At 38.7% G+C, this 20,754-nt stretch overlaps 1 protein-coding gene across 38 annotated transcripts in view; it reads left to right on the top strand.

Annotated features, from left to right (window-relative positions):
* MAP2 (microtubule associated protein 2) overlaps positions 1-20,754 on the top strand; it is a 281,613-nt gene that overhangs the window by 176,333 nt on the left and 84,526 nt on the right. The window lies entirely within an intron of this gene.

Here is a 20,754-nt window from a genome sequence, read left to right as displayed (position 1 = left end):
CCTACACGACTGGCTTTGCGTAAACTAAACCGTTTATTCCTTACAGCAGCCCTGGGGGTAGATGTGGAGAGCCCGCCCATCTTCCAGATCCGAGGCGTGAGGCAGAGGGAGAGGAGGCAGTCAGTGTAGTTCAGCTGAGGGTACGCAGGGTCCCAGCTGCTGGAGGAAAAACACCAGCTTCGGCTGTTCTTGTGAGAGCAGCTTCACGTTGTGTAGAAATGTCCAGCAGTCAGATTCTCCTGTGTTTTGTAGAAATGTCCAGCAGTCAGATTCTCCTGTGTTTTGAGTTGGTTCTATCTGAATTTATGGAAGAAAAAAAATGTCATGCATTGACTGAAAGGGCCGTATCAGGCAAACTGTCATTTTATGTTTGTGCTTGTTACCTGTACAGTTGCTGCATGAGTAAATAAAGGGATGTATGCACTTGAGCTCAGTTTACAAGCAGAAACAATGTTTTCCTTTATTTAACGTATTTCTTTAAACTTAAGGTTCCTCTGATAAAAGCAGAATAATATTACAGAAAGGTTTCAAATGAATGATTTCTTATTCTAGGAAATGAATAATGCATTTTAATTTCATTTCTTTTTGTTAGAAGCACTGTATATACAGTCTTAAATTGGCCCCAGCAATATTCACTTTACTGTTTTCATTATTTCTCTATGATTTTATTTCTTGTCAAGAACATTTATTAAAAAAAAGAAAATTTATAAAATTTTAAAAGCAAAATACAGAAAATATGATGAATACCCAAGTGTCAGCCACATGGATTAAAAAAATGCTGACATTCAGCTTTGTTCAAATCTCTTCTAAACAATAAACCATCACAGAGAGAGCAAAAGCTCCCTCTTCTCCCTTTCCTTTCCTCCCAAAAGGTGTCACAATCCTGATGATTAACCCTCCCATGCATGTTCTAATACTTTAATGATATGTGTATGAAACAATATGCCCTATAATTATTTACATTTTAGAAGTTTACATAGGTGGTCTCATACCGTGCATATTCTCCTGCAGCTTGCCTTCACTCAACATTCTATTTAGAGATTCATCCATATTGATACGTGAAGATCCAGTTGGCTCATTCTAACTGCCGTAAAGTTGACTCATTTTAGTGTTTCAGTCATCTGGTGCTTAGTATTGTTAATTATTACTTCTAAATAACTTTTAGCGTTTTGAAGATTCAATGCTAAAATGGTATAAGCATGGCTTTTGTTGATGCAAATAATCAATAACAATCTATAAATCAAAATTGGGGTGGGTTTATTATAGGAGCCAGTTTTGAGGACTATAGCCTGGGAGAATGCTTCCACCAAGGAAGGAAGCTCTCCAAAGAAGCGGGGTCTATAGCCTAGTTCTATACCATCTTGGAACAAGGAACATATATCAAATATGACAGGAGTGTCCCTTTTACTACAGTCATGAGACACTTTGCTAGCACAGCAGGTTGGTGGTCACAAGGTGAGCACAGCATGTCAGTAACTAATCCTTAGTTTTGGGGAAGAAATGCTTATCTATAAAGAAATGCTGATATGGGGGAGGCAACATCCCTATTTTTAAGGGCATCGTTCTCAGCTTTGGGACACAGTAAATGTTTAAGGTAGGTGCACAATGCATGCTCAACAGGCCACGTCAGGCGTTTCTGGAAAAACAAGGTCAGATGTATTAGTTTTAAACCAAATGGCTTCTGGGCCGGCCCCGTGGCTTAGCGGTTAAGTGCATGCGCTCCGCTACTGGCGGCCCGGGTTCCGATCCTGGGCGCACACCGACCACCGCGTCTCCCATCATACTGAGGCCGCGTCCCACATACAGCAACTAGAAGGATGTGCAACTATGACATACAACTATCTACTGAGGCTTTGGGGGAAAAAAAGGAGGAGGATTGGCAATAGATGTTAGCGCAGAGCTGGTCTTCCTCAGCAAAAAGAGGAGGATTAGCATGGATGTTAGCTCAGGGCTGATCTTCCTCACAAAAAAAAAAAAACAAAACAAAATGGCTTCCTCATACCTCCATATGTCTTCTTGTTTTTCATTTATTCATCTCTTTCAACGCATCTTGGGATTTGTGTATAAGAAATCCAAAGTTATTAATATGTGGTCGATATCGTGCCCATTCAGTTTATGTTTCCTTTTTTCCTATTAGGCAAGCATTTTTTTGGTGGCTGTAAGGATCTTGCGAACTCATGGGACTCATGATTTTTACTGCTTTTGCCCTAACACAATAATTGAAATCTGTTTTATTTCCCCATAGATGAAATACTAACTATTCCCAAATACAGTGTAAATACTACCTTTGAAATTTGATACTTAAAAGAAAAACACTCTTGTTTGGCCCATGTTAATTGCTTGTGTTCCCTTCAAAAATCATGAGAGAAACTCTTAAAAAAAAAAGGATTTTCTTCCTAATTTTCTGTAACACTATAGTTAATTCCAGAATTTGTTTATGGTAAAGGAAATGTCAACATACAGTAGTAAGATTTATAGACAAAGAATCTTTCATAATTGTTTTATTTTCTGAAGGGAGTAAATTACTACTCTGGCAAAGTCAGGGGAGAAAGAAGAGAGAAACTCACCTTTGCTGGGCAAATATGAGTGAATATGAGACTTTGTGTAAGCCTCGCAGGTCAGAAGTGCAATTCTGCAGATGGTGAAATCAAGACCCATACACGTCAGGTAACTTCTCAAGATCACACAGTGACTGCAGAGACTGGATTCGAACGCATCACTCTCAGACTCCAAAACTATGCTGCCTACCAGAAAAAACAATTGGGAAAACCTAACTGTTTGACACATAAATAGCAGTTTTGTTTATTCCACCAATGTTTATTGGGATCCTTTTATGTGAGTTGAGGTGGCTGATGTTGGAAAATCAAGGAAGACACATTATCTACCCAGAGTGAGAAAACAGGCTATTAGGAAGGGCAGAGACTCCTCAGTGAACCATCATGTGACTACTTAATTCCATATCTCTCTTTTGCTGTCTTAACATTGTTGACCAGGTAATTACCTTTGAGGTCACCTAACCATGCCAGTTAGGTTATATTAATGGGACAATAGGAGTGAAAGTGCTTTGTAAATGACAAAATCTTTACAATCATTTACTGACATTACTAATTATTCTGTAAAATTTAGAATTGAGTATTTCAAATCTAATGCATGTAATTCTAAATGTAAAGATAATGTATGTCTCTGAAGTTGGAGTCTGACTATGTCATCTAATATCAGCGTCTCTGTGTTACAGAAGCCACGTTTAACATCGTAGTGTAGTTAACCGCCCTGACAGTGGGTTTGTTTCCAGCCCCCACCACCTATTAGAGGAATATTATTTAACCTCCTTAAGCCTCACAGCAGATAATAACAGTAGAAGCGCATGCCTGTCCAGAATCTGGTCATTTCTCATGACCTCTGCCGTATCACTGGAATCCGCTCTCTCACCTTGCCTACTGCAATGGCCTCCTGTGCTGTCTTGCTCTCCTACAGTCTGTTGTTCTCATAGTGTGATCTTTTATAAATCTTAATCAATTGATATGACTCTTTTGTTCAAAATCCACCAATGGATGCCCACAATAGTCAGATGAAGGCCATATTCCTACTGTGCCCAGCAAGGTGCTAAATAAACCGACATCTTCTACCTGCCTGACACCATCTCAACATCCTCTCCTCTCACTGGGGGCAGACTGTGACGTCTGAGCTGTGTCCAGAACGGTCTCTATCTTGGTGGACCCTTGCTTGTTGAAGGACTGAGTAGGTATGCGAGGATTACTGTAGAACACACACAGCATCCTTAAGCACATCAGAGATGGTTGTTGCCCTTTTAAGGATTCCTTTGGTTTGTCTTAATAGATTCTGTCGCTTCTGGAATGCTAAGGAGCTTTCATGCATGTTTTTGACACATGATTTTATAGCATTATGACAAAAATTTTTTCTACTGATATGTAATCTTGAATCTTAATTTATAGTACCGAAAACAGAGATAAATTAGGGACAAATTATTTGGGTAGATAAAAGAAAACCATTTAATGAGCAGAAAATATTTATTTGATTATTACATGCCATCTTTTATCTAAATAATAATATTCAGATTTGCCATAATGTGACATTGCTTATATTTTGCTTTATTTTCAGAATAGATTTATATCTTTTCATCATTCATAGATGGGTGAAGTTTAACTTTTGAGGTAATTTTCTGTAAAACAGAAAATTGGTTTTTGGTTTATTTTTACAATACTCCTTAGGAGCAGTGCTTGATGAGTGTTGACGTTGTTAAGAACATTTGTCAAGAGAAAGATAAACAGTAGGACCACAATACCCCAACAGTTAAGGAAAAGAGAAAGAAAAACTGGTATTTTCACCATCCTCTCCGGAAAAAAGTACCTTGACTTGTGTTGACTACTATCTCATCAGCATTCAGCTCTGGTCCGTGGCACTCTATGTGAATAACTTTAAAGGCAGATTTAACATTCTAAAAATAAATGTATTGGTAATGTAGGACATCAGATGTTCCCTTTATGGAAGCTTATTCTAATTTGTACTATCAGCTGGCGCTCATATCCAGACCCCAAACTGTTCTGGCTCTTACTGAGCAAGAACCTATTCCAGGGTGAGGTTCTGCAGGGGATTCTCTCATGGTGAACTAGAGGCGTAAAGAGATAGAGTTGCCCACATAGTCCAGCAGGAGTTAAAATAACAATAACGTCCTCCTACTTAACAGGCTGAGTCATAAGCACATTCTGCTGATTTCCTGGCAGTTCCAAGCAGATTGTTTGGGCTGGATTCTGTAGGCAGAGGTGGGCACCGCCTGCTGCAAGAGGCTGTACTTCTTGTTAGGAGGGTGCTGTTATTAAGTCTTGTCTTTTAACAGTCGGGCAAAAGGAGATAGGAAAAGACAAGAATTTGGTACCAATGAACATTTTTTCTAATGCTCAGAATAAAAGAATGGTGATCCAGGCCTCATTATTGTGCATTTCGTTCTTTTCCTGACCCTGAGTAAAGGTCACTTAAAAAGAGAGGCTTCCCAGGGGAGGTCTTAGAAGTCAGATCTTGCCGGGTGTTTGCCTTCAGAAAACTCTGTGGACCAGTTGCACCACAGTAGCCTTGTCTCAGTCAGTTTGGGGAAGGGGTCAAATCTGCTTTCTGCTTAAGCAGAAGGGGGAAAATTATTCTGTGGTTACTGAGGTACGTCATAATCCGGGGGCTGGGCACTCTCCCTCCCTCAGCCCAGGCCTCCAGTGCACTTGCCTGAACCTTTCAGAGGCCTTTGATGAGTTTGCCTTCTCCTGACTCTTATAACCTGACTTTCCTGCGTGTTGGCACCATATGATTTTTCATACACATCAGATCATTTCTTTTTCCTACTTACAATTTTCCTATAGTATAAAGGTCCAAACTTATTACAGACTTTTCAAAACAGGGCTCCAAGCAGCCGTTTCTGGATGGTCTTCCATCCGTCTCTCACGCAGTTGCCTTTCCTTCACTCTGACCGAGCAGACTACTTCCTGCTTCTTCAACTCGATGATTTCTCTTTGTACTCCGTGTTTTTCTTATGTTACTATTTCTGTGACTCCTGCCTAAATACCCATCTTCCCCTTTCTGACTTACAAGAGCCTATGTCTGTTCAATTCAAATGTCAGTCCCGTGAAACTTTCTTCTCCAGCCCAGAAAATGGTATTAATTGTGCCTTTGGGGGAGCATGGGCTTCCATAGCCTTCTAAGCGTATGTGGACTACAGAAAAATCATCTTGTGCATAGTTATTTCCATCCCTGTCCTTCTCCCTGGCTCTGTGAAGTCCTCAAAGGCAAAAGTTTTATCTTTTCCATATTTGTGCCTCCAGAACCATGTTATTGGATTTGAAACAAAATAGTATTTATTAAATTGTTGTAAATAGTTAATAAAACAAAAAATAATGACTAAATGATGATTGAAAGCGTAAGTGGTAAACAAATGAGGGTTTAAGGAAGTCAAAAAGAAATGAGCTATAGTCTGGGTGGCAGATTTACAAAACAGGTTTTATGGTGGGGGTGGTTGTTTTCTTGTCGTTTCCTTTGTATGTGAGATTGTTTGGGATAGGAAAAAGAGTATGTTTGTAGTCAGAAAGTAAGGGAAGAAGGAGGCTGACACTATGAGACCACAAGGGGATATTTAAGGAAGCAAAATTCCAGAGTGGGCAGGAAAAGTTGTGTTAAAGAACAAGTAGAGAGATTAATTTTAACAAAAATGAGGGCCACTTATTCCTCTAAGGAAAGGTGAAGACAATGAGGGAAGTGAAGAGGGATGGGGTAGACGGGACGTAGACTGTGTGTAAAGGCTTCTGGCTTCTCCCATCTCAGGAAGGGCCGTGCTTCCACTTTGTCCTTGGCAAACATCAGACTGTCCTGAGATTCTCTGAAAGTGATCGCAAATTCTGTCTCCACCTTGGCCACAGAGCAGGTGTTACAAGAGGACTACCCAAAGGCTGGGCCGCCTTGCTCCATCCATACCAGAGAAGAAGCGGGGCGTGGAGAGGGTGGTTCAGGTCCAGGAGCAGCAGGAACTGCTCTCTCACCTCTCCCCCTCCAGCACCCACGGCTGTTCCAACTGCTGTCAAGATTTGCTGTGCAGGCAATAAGTTGGGGATAGTTACTTAAATTTGCTTCCTTTCACCCTGTTAAACTTCTATTAGTCTCATCCTTTTTAAAAAATCTCATTATACTTTTTTTCAAACCAAGTATATGAGTTAGGATTGGCTGATTACTGAAACAAATAGATCCAGCAATGTGTTATAACTTTATTTCTTGCTCACTTAACAGTCCTGGGTGGGTGTTTGGGTTGGGAGACTGTCCTCTTCATAGTCAACTGGGGATCCAGGTGCCTTCCGTCTGTGGCTTTACTTGGTCATTGTCTCCATCCAACTGGTCAAAGGGCAAAGACCAAGGAGGGGCACCTGGGAATTGTATGTAAGCCAAACCCCAAAGTGGCCGTTCACTTCTGCTCACATGCCAATGGTGAGAGCTGACTCCTGTGACACACCTAGCTCCAAGGGAGGTTAGGAAACGTACTCCTGCCATGTGTCAGGACGAAGAAGGAAGAGATTTTGGCCAACTGCTAGCAGTCTCTGTTATACCGAGGGAAAATCTGTCTACAGAATTAATATATTTGAACATTTGGATCAAATAGCTCAAGCCCTGGTGAGAATAGGTACCAGTCATACTACAGAGGTAGACCTGTGAATCATAATTTCAGTATCATGTTAAATTTGGAAATGCATTAGATACATCCATTTATCAAAGTTAATTCTTACAGTAGTACGCAAAAAAGATATTTTTAAAACCTTCCTTATAGAAAAAAGCATTATTTCCAAAAGGATAATGGCTAAAAAAAGCATAGTGCCCAGTACCACTCTTGGTTTTCTTCAGTAACTTCTTGCTAAATAAATCAATTGATTAATTAATAGATGTAGAAAGCTTCCTTGAGGAACAAAGTAAATATTTGTACTTTTATGAATTTCTGGAATTCATTATAAAAATACATGAATTGATGGTCAAAACTCATTTTGAACTCAGGAAGTATGTGCTGTTTAAAGAAAAATAACAAGTAAAGGTAAAATGTTGAGGAAAAAACTCACAATTGGTACATTTTCAAAGATTTTTAAAGAATTTTGGTGTTTTGATGAACTCATAAATAATCATATATAGATTTCCCATCATATTTTGTATCTGTTCTCTTGGTACTATTTATTTGGACAGTAGGAAATTTGCTGTTTGTATGAGGGTGGCATTACATCTTATTATTTTATATGAATAGAATATTGTGTCACAGTGTTGTATAAAAGCCATTCTATTCACTAAATATTCTACAAAATCAGCTTATCTGCTAAATAGTTTTATCATGGAGCTTTAGTTTCCTGTGATTGCAGAACGCTCAGGTTTTTGGGAAAATACTGCATTGCGGTAAGCGTGTGATAATTGGTTTTTCCTGGAAGGTTAAAACACCTTTTCCATTTGAGAGTAGGTAGCAATTTAACCAAGTTCTCATGGCATCAGAGAGCCTTTTAAAATGAAGAAACCCTGATAAAGCTGGCCTTTTGCACGAGTATATAAGGAAAGGCAGTTTGATGTATCAGCCTGTGTGAGAAGAATGAGGGGTGACGAGCAAAAATCCAACAGGGCTGAACCTGGAGGCTGATTCCTTCTGAGTGTCTGTCAGATCTCTCTTCCTGAGAAGTATGATGGTTTACTTAAACCTGCTAATTTTTTGCGATTAATTTTTTTACTCTTTTTCTTTTCTCACCCACCCCCTGCACTTTTTTAAATGAATGTCAAGGACTGCAATCATACCACGTGCTCACAGGAATTACTTCAGAAGGCAGTCTAGTTCTGAGACAGCTGTAGTCTCTGTAAGAGAAATTTAGAATTCACTAGGGCAAATACTTCAGTGAGGGGGTGCCGAAGCTTGAGTCATTTAAAACCATTATGAACAGAGACCCAGGAAAAATCTGGTAGTAATCAATCCTGAATAAAGAGCAAGGGGCCAAAACAATCAAAAGGGCTTTTTCCAAGACAGGCTGCTGTGGTACTAGAAGGTTCCTGCTACTGGGAAGCAGTGTGTAAGGCTTTTGTTCTGGGCCTGTGTATTCCCTTTTGGCATATGTTTACTACTGGAGTGGGTCTTGTTTTTGGAACCTAGGAATTCTAGAGTAAACTTTGTTTTAAAAGCAAGAGAAATTAAAAAATATAGTAATATAAGATAATGTAATATTAATATACATGCACACTCATATATAATCTACCTATACACACATATGTCTATGGATCATTTAAATATACACTGCAAAATTCTTCAATGAAGGGAAATTCTTCACTGAAGCTCTGTAGGGAAGTAGCATACTGATGTGTGTAGTGTTTATGTGATTTTATATAATTTTCTCATTGCAGAGCTGAGTAACTATATTGCATAGTTTATATTATTTGGACATAGAAAATACATAGAAAACCCTTCTGACTTTTGTTTTTCACAATGGTTTGAGTCATGACAAACCTCTCTTGCATCTACTGCTTCTGGCATCCAGAAGCTACGGGCTTCTCATCCTCTTAGCACCCAGGTGATCAGAGCGTCATTGTCTCTCGGCTGAGGACTGCAGTAGACTCTGCCCTGGGCCATGTTTCCGCTCTTTGCCCTGCTGTGCCCTGTTTTCCACACAGCAGCCATATGGTTTTAAACAGCTATAACCACCCTGCTCATATTACTGCAAGGATTTCTTTTCATACTTTTTTTTCCCAGCTTTATTGAGACATAACTGACATACAGCATTGTGTAAGTTTAAGGTGTACGACGTGTTGATTTGATACTCTTATATATTGGAAAATGATTACCACTGTAGCATGAGGTAACACTTCCATCACGCCATATGATTACCATTTCTTTTTTGTGGTGAAAACATTTAAGATCTACTCTGTTAGCAATTTTCGAGTATATAATACATTTTTATTAACTGTAATCACCCTGCTGTACATTGGATCCCCAGAACTTATTGGTCTTATAACTGGAAGTTTCTACCCTTTGACCAGTATCTCCCCTTCCCGCCTTTCCCATCATACTTAGAAATAAATGCAAACTCTTCACCAAGTTCTATAGGATCCCACATGACCTGGCTCTGCTTAGCTCTCATAGCACTGTTCTTGTATCTTACTCCAAGTCAGTCTCAAACTCATTCCCACCTCAGCGCCTCTATACTTACAGCACCGCCCCTTCCTGGAGCATCCTTACCCCGGTTCTTTGCATAGCTTGCGTCCTCCACATCATTTGAGTCTCTCCTCCACACTCCCCTCCTTGGAGATGCTTCCCTGACCACCCTGTCGAAAACAGTGCTTTCCTCTTACCTTGCTATCTTTTTCTCATTTTTTATTTTATATTAACAATATTAAAAATGAGATATTTAATATACAATTAATATTCTCATATTAAATATTAAATTTTGTGTTTTAATTAGTTGTTTGGTTACTGTGTGATTACCTCATTAAAATGTAGCTGTCCTGAGAATAGGAATTTTGTGTGACCTGTGGCACACTGAGAGACCTCCCTGTGTCTCAAAATAAATATCTTTTATCTTCCCCCCATCTCCAATCCCACTACTACTACCTTAATTCAAACTTTTATATGATCTCTCATTGATTATTGCATTATTGACCACCTATCTACTTTTCCTGTTTCTGGTCATAACCTTCTGTACCCCTTTCTCTGGCTCATCTTATCCTTCATCTGCCTAAACTTTCTCAGTGGTCTGCCATTAGCAGTGATAAAATTTATACTGCCCCACCTGACAGACAAGATACTTCATCATCTGGACACCTGCCTCTGTGCAGCGTTTTCCACTACTCTTGTTTCTGGCATTTGGAAACATCCTAGATGTTTTCTAGTTGTTTCCAGTTCTCTCATGCCCCCATGTCTTTGTGTTGCTGTTGTGTGTGTGTAGAATTATGCCCTTGTCCATCATGAATGCCCTTCAAGATTGAAATCAAGTTTTGCTGTTCTCATCTCCCATGGCTTTTCTGATTTCTTAGGAATTTCCATAGAATCCTTTTTTACGTCTATTAAAGCATTTATCACATTGTCCTCTAACTGTATGTTGACATGTTGGTATCTCTCAATACCTCCTTCAGACCAAGACTTGAGTCTTGCTAGTGTTTGCATATCTTCAGCGTCTAGAACCATGCCTGTGACATCATAGATGTTCAATATCTTGTTAAATATCACCATCAGAAAAGAGAATTTTCTAATCTCATATTTCTTTCTTCTACTGTTCATGCTTAAGGCTCTTGCCTCACTTTTTAAAAATTTTAGTTAAGGATAAGGAAGTAGTCTCTGTCGTATTTATAACTTATTCCTGAAGAGACTTTTATTCTTTCCTAAGAAATTTTGGTTTCCTTTACATTTAAGGTCTATGGTGCATCAGAGGAGACACAACTATGCATTATAATTTGCATATCCTGAGTTTACTGAGAAAATATTTATGTTTAACTGAAATGTCTGTTTCCCTTTGCCTCTATGATTAAAGTGCCAGACGTGGAATATAGTTTTGGTTTTGATATTTTATTCTAATTTATTTTTTAAATAAAACAGAGAGAAAAAGGTAAGAAAGATGAAATTAAATCTTGCTGCTTAGAAGTTCTCAACCAAAATACCCACTGAAAATACGGATCTCACGTGAAGTTACATGACAGTTGTGTTGGCCATTTTCTTGGAGAAAAGCAGTTTTCTGGAGCATTCTTAGATCACTGAGTTTCCTGATCCCATCTGGAGTTCACATGTTTTACATAGCTTAACTCTGAACTTCCTAACCTAAATTTGGAGAATTTTTTCCCCTTGGTTGACCTCCTAGTTGAGCTAAAATAAAAGATTTTGAAAAAATTAAATAAGCAAATTCTTTTGGTTCCGTACTTCATTGGGTGAAGATATTGCTTTTTCCACCTACCTCAGTCAGACACTCTTCAGTAGTCGCATCTGGTATCAAGAGGACTGGCCCTATTGGAGATGAGTAAGCTACTGGTACTTGGTTTGGCCGAGTGGAGATCTATGAAAGTTCCATCACCCATGTCCTCTAATCCGTTGCCATATCTCCATCACTTTCTTTATAGGCTTTTAGAAAGAATAAGAAAAACATTTCTCATTGTAATTATCAATGTCTGAGGGTTTTGAGAAACCTTATTAAGTAGATTTGTAATCTTTTCTTTGTTTTAAAGAGAAGACCACGTAGAAATAGTCCATGTGCTTGTCTGTTGTTGAGAAGCCATTTCTTTGTCTATAGATTGACTTTGGTACTCAAGTTCTTCAGCATGGAATTGGAAAGAATCTCAAAAAATGTTTTAGAGATTAACAGTGGCAGAGATAGGAAGAGTCTCTATATTTTCCTACTTCTATAAGAACTTTAAGGTGAATTCTTGGATTTATAGTTTAAAAACCTGAAAACCACAGGGTGCCAAACAAAAGCACAGACAGAACCTACCTGAATGAAGCAGGTAAACTGCCATGTTCCTCTTGCCTCAGACCATCTGGAATCCCAGGAAGGTGAGGAGCAGCCCACAGTGGCCCTTTCTCTCTGCTTTTCAGGGGTGTTATCACGTGTAACACCTCTAACCTGCCCAGAGATTTCTCATCAGCCTCTTCTGTCCCCTTCTCTCCCCTTCTCCTACTGCCATTAAAGAAGCGTCAAGTTCTTATCATTTATCAACACAATGGTTATGATAAAGTGTTAAAATGTATTGGGTTTAATAAAAAGTAAGCATTACAAAATGAATATATTTAAAAAATTAACATGCCTCCTCAAAATTTTTGTGAGTTTCCTAGAAATGTGTTTTATTTTAAAATTAATTTAACTTTTTTTACATTTCAAATCATGTTCTTACTTGCTTTTGGCCAGGTCCCGTTTGCCTGACTTGCCTACGATGGGTCTATTTTTATATCAAAATGTTTTACCTTAGGGCCCACTTAGAATATTGCCACCTCCAAGCCTATGCTTACATTAAGACTTCCACATATAAGACTGGAAGATTTGTCTTTGTGGAAAAATCAATCATGATACATATTTGTTTGCTTGTATATTTTTTCTAGCTCAATTTTTTACCGTCTCATAAACATAGACTAATTACATATATTTTAGGCCTGGAGGATTTAAGAAATTTATGTCACATCATATCACCCCAGAACTTTAGCAGAATACAAGTAGCAAACCGTAAAAATTGACCTGATTTCTAGAGTGCACTCCAGGGCACACAAAGATATGTCTGCTCAAAGAGATGAGTCAAACAGTGTATGAAGACTGACCCAATTGGATCAGACCAGAGTTCTGAGAGAATTCCAAATGGTAAGGATTCTGTGTGCTTCTTTTTTGGCCCAACTCAACTGATAGAGTGAACAAGGCTACTTTCAACTTAACTCAGAATTCCTCTGAGTCACAATTACAGCCAGCAGTGGCACAGCACAACATAGAACACAGCCTGCCCTAAATTCAAAAACAGAAAAAAGAGTGAAAAAAGAAAGTGATCTGCTGTATATGACTCATACTTTACTTTTATATGACTCATATTTCACCTTTTCTAGAAGAAAATTAGCATTTAATATAATTAACTAGATTTTGGACTCTCTGTTGTAGTTTGGCATATTTAAAAATGCATGTAATACAAATATTTTGCATCCATCCATTTTTTTAAAATCTGTGACTCAGAAGATTTATGTTCATGTAGCACCTGTGGTGTCCTTTATTTTGCTTTTACTGTGTTATCTTGTAACATCTATTTTTCAAACACATCTGCCCTACTCAGTATAGTGTGAGCTGTGGCCAGAATCCATGTCTTAGTCATCATGTATTCCTAGTGCCTCACAGAATCCTTCGTATAAAGCTGGTATTTAATAAATGTTTATTGAATAAGATTCTAGAAAGCATAATAAATAAATTGATGATTGATAACCATCTGAAAATTAAACAAAGGCTCAGTGCATGCTTGTTAAGTCCAGTTCTCCAGTCATTTAGGCTCTCTCTCTTTTTCTCAACGTTCTCCATTTCCTTCAACGTCTCATCAGATGAATGCAGATCTGACTAGGCTCATGTGTCTCTGTAACCTGCTGTCACGTCTCAAAAAAAGAAAAAGTGGCATCTAAAAGAACCTCATGGGGCTCGTGCTGGACAAAACCAAACAAAAGAATTCCATCTTACATTGTTCATCAGAAATCAATCAGTATTCTCTAACACTGTGTAGTTTAATGAAAAGGAACTCTTCAGAACATGGGATGTGACTGGACCACACACTGAACTCAGGAAAATAATAAAGTAGATACCTGTCAGAATAGTACAAAACGTGATACTTTATCGTCCTCTTTCTCACAGCAAACAGATGGATAGTAAAGTCTGTAAGTAGGTAGATGATAGAAATATAGATAAAATAGAGAAATTTTAACTTATTAGGCAATCTGTTAAAAGAAGAAGGTTAGATTTTGTTTTTTTTAATTAAGTTTTTGGACATAGAACCTAGCCTCTCATTTCAATCACAATCACACTATCATAGTGCAGGTCTACGTGCTCCCTTCCTAGAGAGATTCTCTCTAAGAGATGCTTCTATATTTAGTCATGCCTCCTTCCAGTTTACTTTTAATACTATTTCTGGATCAATCATCCTCAAAAGTACACTTGGTTATGCCACTCCCTTCTCTCACATCTGTCATGGGTGCCCCATGGCCCTCAGGACAGTCTAGGCATGGCTTCCTGCCCCCCTGGACGATTCCGCCATTGCCTGCCTGTCAGCCTCCTTTCCCCGTCTCACCCTTCACTTCTGGACCATAGTGAACAATCCTGTGCTTTACACGTTCCTCACTCATTCACTCAGGAGACATTTGTTGTTGAGCCTACTCTGTGCCAGGTGCTGGAGGTGCAGAGGTGCACACAGCTCTCCCTCCAAGAGCTCACAGCCTCCTGAGGAAGACAGACCAAACTGGGAGGAACGTCTAACACAGAATGAAAACTGGAGTTATGGGATGCCAGAAGAATGCTCATTATGGTATCTTCCTGGAAGGTATTGACCGCTCCAAGTCAAATATAACATAGGATGTGGTCATCCAGGCTCTTTCTTCCTGCAAAATTTCCCCTCCTTTCTTTGGCTCACTCCTACTTGTCCTTTAAACTCAGCTCAGGTGTTACCTCCTCCAGGAAGTACTCAGTGACTTCCCAGTGTGGTAGGAGCTGTCCGCGTGCCTCTGCAGCACCCTGTCCTCATCTGCATCACAGCAGGCACCACGCTACGTTTTTGTTGTTGGTTTGTGAACTCCTTCAGCGTCAGGGCTGTATGTTTTTTCTTGTATCTCCAGTGCATTCTCTGTGATACTTAGAGCCTTCCCATTAATATTTTGGGGACATTTTTCAAACAATTAATTGTTTAATGAATTAAGATACGTAATCTTAGAGTTGGAAGGCATTTTAGCAGTCTTATTGGCCAGCGGCACACCAGTCAAAACCAAAATTGGTTCTACGGTGTTCATGACAAGATGGAGAGTCAGCTTTTGCTTCAGCACGTGCACTGACGAGGAGCGCATTAAGTTCAAAGAAATGCAGGAAACAACTGCTGTGACGGATTGTGCTCTAAATCCGTATACACTTACTACACTTGGAATTTAAGATTCATAGATTAAGATTTTAATCTAAACATGTTAAGAGGCAGCACTTCAGCCACAGACTTGCGTTTGTGGAGGGAGAATTGTTGGTCGAAAGATGAAGTGGTAGGAAAGAGAACTAACAATTCCCCAGGACGTCATCCTTCCTGCTGTCTTAAATGGCTAAAGCAGATCCCGTTCATGGAAAGCCATAGAGTATTTAGGTTTTGAATTTATGCTCTTATACATCCTTGAATTCTAATTCTCCATCCCTTTTTTTTTTTCTTTTCACAACTACCATTTTCTTTTCCAACTTTTTGGGTTTTGTTTGTTTTTTGTTTTTAATTCTAGCATCTTATTCTGTGATATGGAGCACAACTTCCAAGTTCACCTGGGTCATGGGCCTGTTCCCACCTTGTATAAGGAAATTTCTGAAGCGTCTTGTCCTCAAGGACTGAATATTGTTTTTAGATTGTAGCCACTTTAATGCCCAGCCAGCCTTCCCCATAATGTGGATCTGAGGGGTCTGGAACTAAAGGACCTTCATTTGGTGGTGGTAGTCATTTGGAATATCTGTAATTCTATAGAATATTCCTCAGATTTGTAGCCAAAGAAGATTTACTTTTACAGCATTTTGTTATGTGACGCTGGATAAAGTCTGGCAGGTCTGGAATCAGATTTCAAACTGGAAAAAGTTTTTAAAAAAATCATTAATTGTCAAAATCCAAATTATAATGTTCCTCTTTTTTGATCTTGATGCTTAAATTTATGCTTATTATGGAAAATTGTATTGAAATTATTATGATTGAACTTCTCCTTATATAGTGAAACTATGATGTAGGGGTCAAAATTTATCTGTTCAGTGGTTCAATAGTTAGTTACGTGCTCATGAAACTAGCACTCAGGTCTAGTGTCCTGTCTGAGTTTACTCATCTAGTCAATGGAAGAGCCAGGATTGGACCCTAATTTTCTGGTTGGAAATCATTACTTCTTTCACTCTCTCTCCAGTACCTCAGTGTAGGGTCCTTCCTTAAATATTAGCAGTGAAGGCTAAAGCTTTAGAGCATTTTAAATATTATTTATTTCTGATACGTATATGCGGTATTTATCAGTCTTCTTATGTCATGTGAAAAAGGGCTCAGAGATAGTACACAGCTGTGAAATATAAGTTGTGTACCGTAGTCACCTAAAGCACCTTACCCAGTTCACTAGAGTAGATTGTTATCCATGGAACAGGTTTATAAAGTCAGTGTTGTCATCTGGATTGGATTCTCTTTCTGGTTCCAACCTCATTCCACCTGCCTCCCTGCTTGGCAAAGGAGCAGGCAATGGAATGGTTGTTAGTGGCTTTGGCTTCTCAGACCAAATCTCCCTGGAAATGTCTAACTTGGTCAAATAAGTTACTCTCTCTGGCCTGTTTTTCAATATGGAGCAAACCATGCACTGAATCCTATTGCTAAAAATGTTCACATAAAAGCCATAAGATAATAACAAATAATAGGTAGCTTTTACTGGGCACTTCCGACTTGCCTGGAATTATGCTTTATTTGCATTATCTCTTAGAATTCTACCACCAACCTAACACTGGCTTGTGTGTACTCTGTGTCCATCATCATCAGAAATAATTATGCACCCACCAACTCTCTTCACATGAGTTGTTTCTTAGTCATGGTGTGTGAGGAAAATGAGTCATCCTTATGGGTATTTGACAACCAGCCTGAAAAGAGCAGAGAAGTAATGACACAAATATCTGGATTTTCAACTTAACTTTTTCATGTCATCAAGAACTTTTTCCTCAGTTTTGCATAAAAGACAGAGAGAAGGAATGCGGGGTGATAGTAAGTTAGTCAACAACTATTGAAGCTTAGAATTCCTCAGCATTTATAAGTAAAGATATGGATTCTATGTAAACTCCTAATATTGTTAGGGAGCAAAACAAAGTTTCTGTTTTGTAGTACTTGTCTGCATAGTAATAGTGTAAGGCATAATTGAGCCTACATGGAAAAGGGAAACGATATTCATGTGCTTAATTGTATTATATAACTGATTGTTTTAATCTCTTGTTCGTCGTTGGATATGTAGCAGTACAAAATTATAATCCAAGTGTTTTTATTGAACTGGCACATTACATGATGACAGGGCAGAACATATCGTAGAAGACATTCTAGAACTGTCTGTGCCAAGAGCATTATAAAAATGGCGCATTATAAAAATGGTGGCATGCCTATCTGGCACAGTGTATTTTTCCTTTAGATTTTCTAAGCTTTCATTGTTTCTCCTTTTGCCAATTTTTGAGGGTATTTAATGCTGCCCAGTAATAACTGTAATCGGGGACTATTTCTGTGCTTCGTGATCTTTCTAATATTGCAATTCAAAGAAAAAGAGTGCGATTTGTGGTTATATGGGAATCCCGAGGGAAAAAGTTCTGCTCTACTAAAGGACATCTTCAGCACACGTCTCAATTATCTAGATAGTAAATCATTGAATTACTTCTTTGAGAGCTTTTAAGAACTTTGAGAGCTTTGAGAACTAGTTCAGAATTATCTACCACACGTTCACACCCTGCCTAATACGTGACGTCCATCTCTAAAATGATCTAACAGGTAAAGAAAATTATAACTCGATTGGAGATATTTTAAGCAGTCGTGCTTTTGTCATAAACCACTAATGAATGCCAACGAGTGTCTAAAATAAATACTCTAAAGACGACTTGAAGATGGTGTAGACTGACCAGGGACTAGTCATTGTTGTCACAATATGAAGTAGGTTTTTACTGTAGACAGTGGGTAATTTAAACATTCTTCTGGGGTATTTCTGCCTCCCTCACGTACAATGGAGAACTGATGTGTTCCCAGGAAGCTGACTAAAGCAGTCAGGCTGTGATTGGACTCTATCTCCTCATCATAAACATCCTGGAAGGGGAAGTGAAAGGTTCGCCTTCCATTTGTGAGAATGAGCATGCGGCCTATCCAGATCATCGCCTTAACCTTTTATTCCAGTTATTCTACACGGGTGTCTCACGTGTGTGTTTCTGTCACTCCCTGTTCTTTTCTGAAACGCTGTGCAGCAGGCTTCCCGTAAATCACGTCTTCAAACTCGAGTGTCTCAGAATCACCTGTTGGACTTGTTAAAATACCAGTTTCCAAGCCGCATGCCCAGAAATTCTAATTTCTTAGGTTGACGTTGGAGGTAATTGGCTGAAAACACTGTAAGATGCACTGGAAATGGATGATCACCAAAGAGTGTTTCAGTTTCATGATTTTTAAAACCTTTTCTGAGATGGGATGAAATAGTTTATCCTAAAGGGATTTCTAAAACTGTCTATCACGTGGCCTCTATTATGTATTCCAAGTCTTATTCAGGACTAGTAGTTTGTTCCCCTGGGGCTGCTTTTCGTGGGCTCTCAGTGGAGTTAGAACTTGAGTCCCAGTCCTTCTACCATGACTGAAGACTCAGATTTCAAAACCATTCTCCTCTCACCAGTTGAGCTGATGCTGGCCAAACATCCATAGCTAACAGAACCTTTTCCCCTGTGTTCATCTGTTGACAATTGTGTGGACAATTAATTTATCCAGTAGAAAACAAATATTTAAACCCAACTTATCATTAAATGACACTTTGGTCAGTTTGTATATTGCTATCATGTTTTGGTTGTGTGCACCTTACTTTTGCACAACCCTTTCCATGCTTTGAAGGAAAAATATGAAAACCTCCAAGTAGGTAGAAAATTAGAAAATGGTTTCTTTTTAGTAAAATGTATCTCCAATTTACATCCTTAGCCCTGCATTTGCCCTGAGAAAAGAAATTCATCGGTAGCTCAGAAAGACAGCAGAACTGTTGGGGACATTTTCTTCTAAGTGTTTCTGCTTACTTCTTATTTCTTCCCTTTATTTTTTTTAATTTTTTGTTTATTGCAGTAACATTGGTTTATAACATTGTAAAAATTTCAGGTGTACATCATTGTACTTCTATTTCTGCCTGGACTACATCATGTTCACCACCAAAATACTAATTACAACCCATCACCACACACATGTACCGAATTATCCCTTTCACCCTCCTCCCTCCCCCCTTACCCTCTGGTAACCACCAATCCAATCTTTGTCCCTATGTTTGTTTATTGTTGTTATTATCTACTACTTAATGAAGAAAATCATACGGTATTTGACCTTCTCCCTCTGACTTATTACACTTTGCATTATACCCTCAATGTCCATCCATGTTGTCACAAATGGCTGGATTTCGTCGTTTCTTGTGGCTGAGTAGTATTCCATTGTGTATATATACCACAGCTTCTTTATCCATTCGTCCCTTGATGGGCACTTAGGTTGCTTCCAAGTCTTGGCTATCGTGAATAAGGCTGCAATGAACACAGGGGTGCATGTACCTTTGCAAATTGGTGTTTTCAAGTTCTTTGGATAAACACCCAACAGTGGAATAGCTGGATCATATGGTAGTTCTATCGTTGATTTTTTGAGGAATCTCCATACTGTTTTCCATAGCGGCTGCACCAGTTTGCACTCCCACCAGCAGTGTATGAGAGTTCCCTTCTCTCCACATCCTCTCCAACACATGTTGTTTCCTGTCTTGTTAATTATAGCCATTCTGACGGGTGTGAGGTGATATCTCATTGTAGTTTTGATTTGCATTTCCCTGATAGTTAGTGATTTTGAACATCTTTTCATGTGTCTGTTGGCCATCTGTATATCTTCTTTGGAGAAATGTCTGTTCAGGTCTTTTGCCCATTTTTTAATTGGGTTGGTAGTTTTTTTGTTGTTGAGATGCATGAGTTCTTTATATATTTTGGAGATTAAGCCCTTATCAGAAGTATGCTCTTATGCAATATGGAGAGAGGAGAGTCTTTTCCATTACACAGCAGGAATGGAATGTTACGCTTCCTGGTGCCTCACAAGTTTCCTTCTATAGATTTGGAGGTGATTTGCCTTTATCCCAGCTTTCTTATGTTCTTCAATCCACATTCACACTTTTCAGAGAGATTCGGGTAACAATAATATAATACACCAGGAAGAAGAAATTAAAGGAATCTGTGATCACTTTTGACTATGTTGTAATATCATCTTGAAGAATGGAGATAATCTGTGACCCCAGAACATTGATTAGAAACTTAAGTGAAATTCACCATCCTGTGGGTGGTATTTTAATGATATCCTATTGTGATTATAAGTGAATGTGCCCAAATAGTGTCTCCTTTGATTCTACCAGCTTTTCCCTGGAGCAGAAGAAAATCTTCCCAAATCATATTTTCTGTCAAAGTAGTTTTGTCAGAGCAATGCCAATTCTAGCTTGAAATCTCCTAAAATGATTGTCACTTAATATATGGTTAGACTATGTACATTTCAAAAGCCTAACAAATTAAAAAGTGGTATCTGATTAATCTGCATACATTCTAAAGAGTATATCTGAATAGTATTATCAGGAAGCCAGATGATGCATTTTAGGTAATAAATCCACTTTATTTGTGCCTCCGATATTAATTGAAATCATTGTGGTGAGCCAGCCCTTTCTTTTTCCAAATTAGTTTTTATTGATTAATTAAAAAGAAAGAATCCAAAACTCTAAAACACTTAACACTAAGGAGTTCACCTTTCGAATATCTAGTCTCGAGTTAACATGGGCTAACGTGCGAA

This window comes from Ceratotherium simum, chromosome 37 (assembly GCF_057802395.1).
Source record: "Ceratotherium simum simum isolate JZ-2026a chromosome 37, ASM5780239v1, whole genome shotgun sequence".
Classification (NCBI taxonomy): domain Eukaryota; kingdom Metazoa; phylum Chordata; class Mammalia; order Perissodactyla; family Rhinocerotidae; genus Ceratotherium; species Ceratotherium simum.
Note: the sequence above shows the minus strand (reverse complement) of the source record. Positions and strands in the feature narration are given on the sequence as shown.